The sequence below is a fragment of the Musca autumnalis genome, unplaced genomic scaffold (genome assembly GCF_047663935.1).
Source record: "Musca autumnalis isolate F117 unplaced genomic scaffold, ASM4766393v1 scaffold_1, whole genome shotgun sequence".
Taxonomy (NCBI): domain Eukaryota; kingdom Metazoa; phylum Arthropoda; class Insecta; order Diptera; family Muscidae; genus Musca; species Musca autumnalis.
In genome coordinates, this window is record NW_027411644.1 from 3,312,123 (window position 1) to 3,318,504 (window position 6,382).

The window sequence follows — 6,382 nt, forward strand, 5'->3', positions numbered from 1 at the left end:
GAAATTGTAATATATGTGGTCTGTTCCAGAACCTGCAAGAAGCTACTATTTTTTACTACGATAACACATTTTCCTTTATGTTATCGAAAAAAAAATAGTAAAAATTAGTAGATTCTTGCAGTACTGGAACAGACCAATGGTTATATGCTCTGTTCCGATAACATAAAGGAAAAAATGTTATCGTAGTAAAAAATAGTAGCTTTTTGTAGATTCTGGAACAAAGCAATATTTTTATTGAGAGTTCAATTTTATTATATTCTTTGCTTTTCATTAATAATATGCAAAAGAAGATAACACTTAATTTATGTACAAATTTACTGCTTATAAATCTACATTTACAGATTAAAAAATTGCGTAAATTCGCCCAGTGGTTAGTAATCTAACCTTTACTGAATATGCTCTTTTCATAAGAAACATGTAAAATTGAGCGGAACTTTTATGTGGGGTCAACACCAAAACTTGAAACGTCCATAATTGTTTTTTAGGAGGAAGAAAACTGCTAGAAAATAGTACCCTGGGGCTCAATTCTTGTTCTATGAAAAGTTGAAATGAAAACTTTTATAAAGCGAATAAATGTCAAATGAAAAATTTTATAAAGCAAATATTTGTCATTTCAAATTTCCATAGAACAAGAATCCAGCCCCTGAGCTGTATTTAGAAATATATTTGTAGTACCTTTCCACACAACCTAAACCACAGTACGGTGTGCACTCATGAAATGAGAGAAGTAATTTTTATAGCGAGGGTATATACACTAGGGTTACAACATTTTTACTTTTTTTGCATATGTCCACGACATAGCTGTTGTGATTTTCACCTACCATTAAAAAAGTTCCCGCAACGATTGCATTCAAATTGTCCATTGCAGCTACGATATAATTCTTATATAAGCTATTTTTATTGAATTTGAATATAGGAGAATTTCGCCAATTCGCGTTCATTTATTTTAAATTACAAATACTTGTTCAAAAAACTAAAATCTAATATTTTCTTTATAAAATTATCAAAAAGCCTATAGTAATCACTTTCGGCGTGGGAACTTTTTTCACTGAAAAGATCTGAAACGAATTTCCGTTATCAGGACAATATTCCGCCACTGATGACATGAAGTTGTATTTAAAAAATTCCCCTTAAGGTTCAGAAGGATGGAGTAGTTAAACTGAATTTTTTTATCGACGATTTTTTCTTATGTATTGTATTCACCAGCTAAATATTTAAATGTAACAACCGATCAACATCACTAGGTTGGGAATCTGCCGAAGATATTATACTTCCGTGTTTTATTGTTCTTAAAACATGTCGTGCATGTAAATCATTTTTAATGTTAACGGTGATAAGAATAGTGACAGTCTGACTGTAAGGGAAGCAACAACAAATGAAAGAATTCAGCCTTACAAGTTTTAATGACCAACTACATTACAGGTTACTTCCGCACATAGCCGACACACTTCATATGTGATCTGCTGTATTGGACTGCCCATCGAAATTACACCGTTGTAACTGGTATTCAACTATCAATGAAAGATGTTTTCTGCGGGATGTGTGTAAGCAGAACCAAACAGTGACTGACTTTAAGTTCAATAAACTTTGCAATAAACAAACGCAAAAGGAAGGGCAGCTGAACGACAATAGCATCCAGCATACATATATACATATGTATATGTGCATGTTTGTATATTCCCAGCAAACACAACGTCGGACGTCCGACGCGTCTGCTCAAAGTCGGAAGTAATTTCCGACACGGCTGACCGACTTCGGTCCGAACTCTGTCCGGTTAGTCTGACAAACTTTTTTCCCTCTCTCTCTCTCTCTCTCTCTGAAGGGATTTTCCTATTTTCTCTTGTGCTGCTTTGGCAATATTCATTATAAATACTTTTATATATTAACCGAATTCGGTCCGAACTCGTATGTTTCTTCCGATTTTGGTTTGCTGGGTTGATATATTAGGCAACGTTTAGCTCAATTCCAATCCAATTCATTGTTATCTCGTTTTCTGTTGTTTAGTCAGTGTCTTGCATACGATCGTTAAGTTGTTGCCATTGGTCATATGAAACAAGCTTTGAAATTAGCCAGACTTCCAGTCGTATAAACAAGCAATCAAAAACTAGTAGAAATATGGGCCAAAGCTTTGCAAGCATAAGTGCATACGCCCGAAAATATCAAAACAGTTGATTTCATGTTACATTTATAAGGCACAAGGGAGCGTCCAACTTATTACATTACCGAGTGTATCCGAATTCTGTCAATGTAAATTTATAATTGGTATGTTCCAGAACTACAAGAATCTACTAATTTTTACTATTTTTTCCGATAACATAAAGGGAAAAATGCTATCGTAGTAAAAAATAGTAGCTCCTTGCAGGTTCTGGAACAAAGCAATAATAATCGGGTGGGCTTATGTTATCGGAAAAAATGGTAAAAATTAGTAGATTCTTGCAGTTCTGGAACAGACCACATATTTGAAAATAAATATTTTTTTAATTTGTTTTCTTAAAATGACTAAAAATAGAATATTAAAATCGTTTTGCAGTAAAGCTTATTAGTCGCGGACAATTAAATAAGAATATGCGCTCCTTTACTTATATGAATCTTTAAGTTTACCTAGTTTTACTCGAAAAGTCTTGTCAATACCAAAATCGGTTAAATTAAAAAGCAAAATTTTTAATGAATTACGATTTATTGGGCAAATTGGCTGTCAAAATAATCCTTCTTGTTTTAATTTTGCCGATTTCTTCTATAAACAATAAAGGGTTCACTACTCACATCACTTTTTCTATTATTACCATTTAAACCAGTAAGGAAAGGATCAAAATCGGGCAGGGCCGACTATATTATATCCTTCCCCACTGTGAATATGTAATATATATATAGGAGCTAAATCCAAATCAGAACAGATTTCGATATAATTCTTCACATTTATTTGTAGACCAAATTCTGTCACTTAGTCCAAATTGCATCAAAATTGGACATATATAACGTGTTTCGTGCATAAAATACCTCAAATCGGTCGAAAATATATATGGGAGCTATATCCAAATCTGAACCGATTTCGATATAATTTTGCACACTTATTTCTAGGCCAAATCCCGGCAAACATTCCAAATTTTATTAAAATCGGACATACATCTGTGTTCAAAATAATAGGAGTGCCCATACACAAAATAGAATGGTCCAAAAAAGCATGGTTAAACTTCTAAATTTTTGCAAATTCTGTATTTTTTTAACATTGTTGGCATCCCAACTGTTAATTCATTAGCAGAAATATGGGAATTTGTTTAAAATTATTTACTGTTTACACCAACATTATAAATCGCCTTCAAAATTTTTGTTAAAAAAAATAGGAGTGTGAAAGAACAAGTAAAAAAGTATCAGTCGGCTTTGCCGACAGACATATACCCTCAGTCTGTGTATATTGAAACAATTTTTTTCTCAAAATTCGTATGTATGTATGTACTTAGGGGGTTTTAAAAATTTTGGGCGTTTGAACCGACAAAAATGTTGATTAGGATTAAAGATCAAAAGTTTTGCGGAGGAGTTACTAAACGGAATGGATCGACATTGACCGTTATGGAAGTAGATCTCCAGCCACAACATGTGGTGCCATAGGGGGCTTTTTCCACTTTTCGGGCTGTTTTCTCAAGAAGTATGGACTTGTCCCTAAAAAAACGTTTACCATCGAATTGAGACAGCGAATGCAAGTTGCTCCAACAAAAATCAAAGTGATTCGATATCAGGTCTTAAAGGGAACTTATCCGAAATTTTGTGTGGCATGTACCGGATGGAGTGGACAAATATAGTCCATATTTGAACATGATCTATATGTAAATCATGATCTATATCTATTAGGATATATAAAGTATAGACCAATTCGGCCACTCCCTTCAAGAGTTACCGTACGAACAATTTGTCCGAACATTTTTGAACTTTTGTGGGGGAGGTACCTGCAGGAGTGGACCGATATCGCTTATCTTCAAACTTAAACTATGTTTGGACAAAATATTACTAAGGCCAAATTTTGGATCGAATCAGCAGATCCGTTCGAGAGTTATCTTGCGCTACAACCACCTCACACGGTGTCATAGGGGGTTTTTGCAACTTTCAGGCTATTTTCTCAGGAAGTATGGACTTGCCCCTGATGAAACTTTTACCGTCGTATGGAGGGCATTAAATACAAGTTGCTAAAACAAAAATCAAAGCGATTCGAGAGATGACCCTAAACTGAACTTTTCCGAAATTTTGTGTGGGAGGTAAACGAAGGAGTGGACCGATTGAGTCCATATTGAAACCTTGTCTAAGTCTGGTACACATTTCACGATGGGCAAAGCAGGGACCAAATCGGTTACTCCCGTCAAGAGTTATCGTGCGCACAAATTTTCCGAACATTTTCGAACTTATGTGGGGGAGGCACCGGAAGGAGTGGACCGATATAGCCCATCTTCGAACTTAAACTAAGTTTGGGTAAAATATTACGAAAGCCAAAATTTGAACCGAATCGGTTTATCCGTTCGAGAGTTATCGTGCGCTCCAGCCAGACAGACAGACGGACGGACATTGCTCAATCGACTCCAAATTGTGTGAAACATATTTCGTCCAAACATACTTGGGGTTTAAAACCATTATTTCGATGAGGCACATTTTGCCGTATGAAAGTGTATATAACCTCGTTAGCATAAATGCTGAGGGTATAATTAGTAGATTCTTGCAGTTGTGGAACAGACCACATATTTGAAAATAAATATTTTTTTTTAATTTGTTTTCTTAAAATGGCTAAAAATAGAATATTTCTGACAAAAAACGTTTTGCAGTAAAGCTTATTAGTCGCGGACAATTAAATAAGAATATGTTCCTTTGTCCATAATTACATTAGGCAATTTTCCTTGCGGCAATTGTCAATTTGAAGGAGAGAGAAGTGAGGCATATGGGAACCCTTTGCCTCTCAACACCCTCTCTTACCCACAAACTGACAATTGCCGCAAGGAAAATTGCCTAATGTAAATATGGACTTTACTTAAATGAATCTTCAAGTTTACCTATTTTTATTTTAGACTTTGCTCTGTTCCAGAACCTGCAATAAGTTATGCCTTGTTCATACTAAGGCTAATTCGTTCTATATTTGTTGTTCGAACCCAAATTACGATATAATTACTTCATTCCCCTAGTATACATTCATATCATAGCAAATTTTGTCTTCTCTTTCATTGCCCTTGCATTTCTTGTCCATCGTTTCAAATTCGCGTACAAATTTAGAAACAAAAATCAAATGCCTGCCGGAAAGTCTGTATACCAAAAAGTTATTTTGGCAGGTCTCCCTCTCGTTAATTTTAAAATAGAAAAAATTGAAAATATACTGAAAACACCAACATTTTGAGAAAAATAGAAAACATGAATGAAAATAATATAATTTAATATTAAATATATATCTGTAAGAAGGACAAATATTTTTTCAGTACATATCAATTAATTTTACTCGTTATTTGGCTGAAACATTCTTTAAAATCTTTAAACAAAAACTATGAAAATATGAATCATGTTGCTATGAATTGTGTATCATGTCGTATGAACGGGTTAATTCGTGTACGTTATTATGAGAACGAACAATGTGATTCAAATGCTGGTATGAACATGGCATTACTAATTTTTACTACGATAACATTTTTTCCATTATGTCCTCGAAAAAAATAGCAAAAATTAGTAGATTCTTGTAGTTCTGGAACAGACCCCTTGTCAATTGGCAGTCAAAATAATCCTTCTTGTTTTAATTTTGCCGATTTCTTCTATAAACAATAAAGGGTTCACTACTTACTTCACTTGTTCTATTATTACCATTTAAAAAAGCAAAGGAACAGTAGTGGAATTCTGTAACTCATTTTTTTAATTGTCAACAAAAATCGGTAAAAATAAAACGCAAAATTATGAATGGAAACTACCAAAAATGTTGACAACACTGTTGCTATCGGTAGGACTTAGCGGTAGCAAAAATTGTGTTAGGTCTCACTAAAGATCAATTTTGTTCTCAAAACCTAGTAAATTTTCATGTATTTAAATAGTCACACGCTGAAAACTTAACATAGTTTTTTTCTTCGGGTGTGTTATAATAAAAACAAAAGTGAGAAGACTACACGATTTCATTGATGCATTCCACTATTAAAAAATAAAGAGCTGATTTAGTTCTACGTATGATTTAGCCGGGGGAAGCTTTAATGAGTCTCTGCATGCTTGCCACTTATACCGTGGCTGGCGACTATCTATAGAGGAGAACAAACCACTCACAAATCCCAAACACCAACATTCACTGGTCAGATATACATGAGTCTGTTTGCGAATACACTGTCCGTGTCTATCATGTCGTTCGTGTAAAGTATAAAAGCTCCCAGTTGGAGAA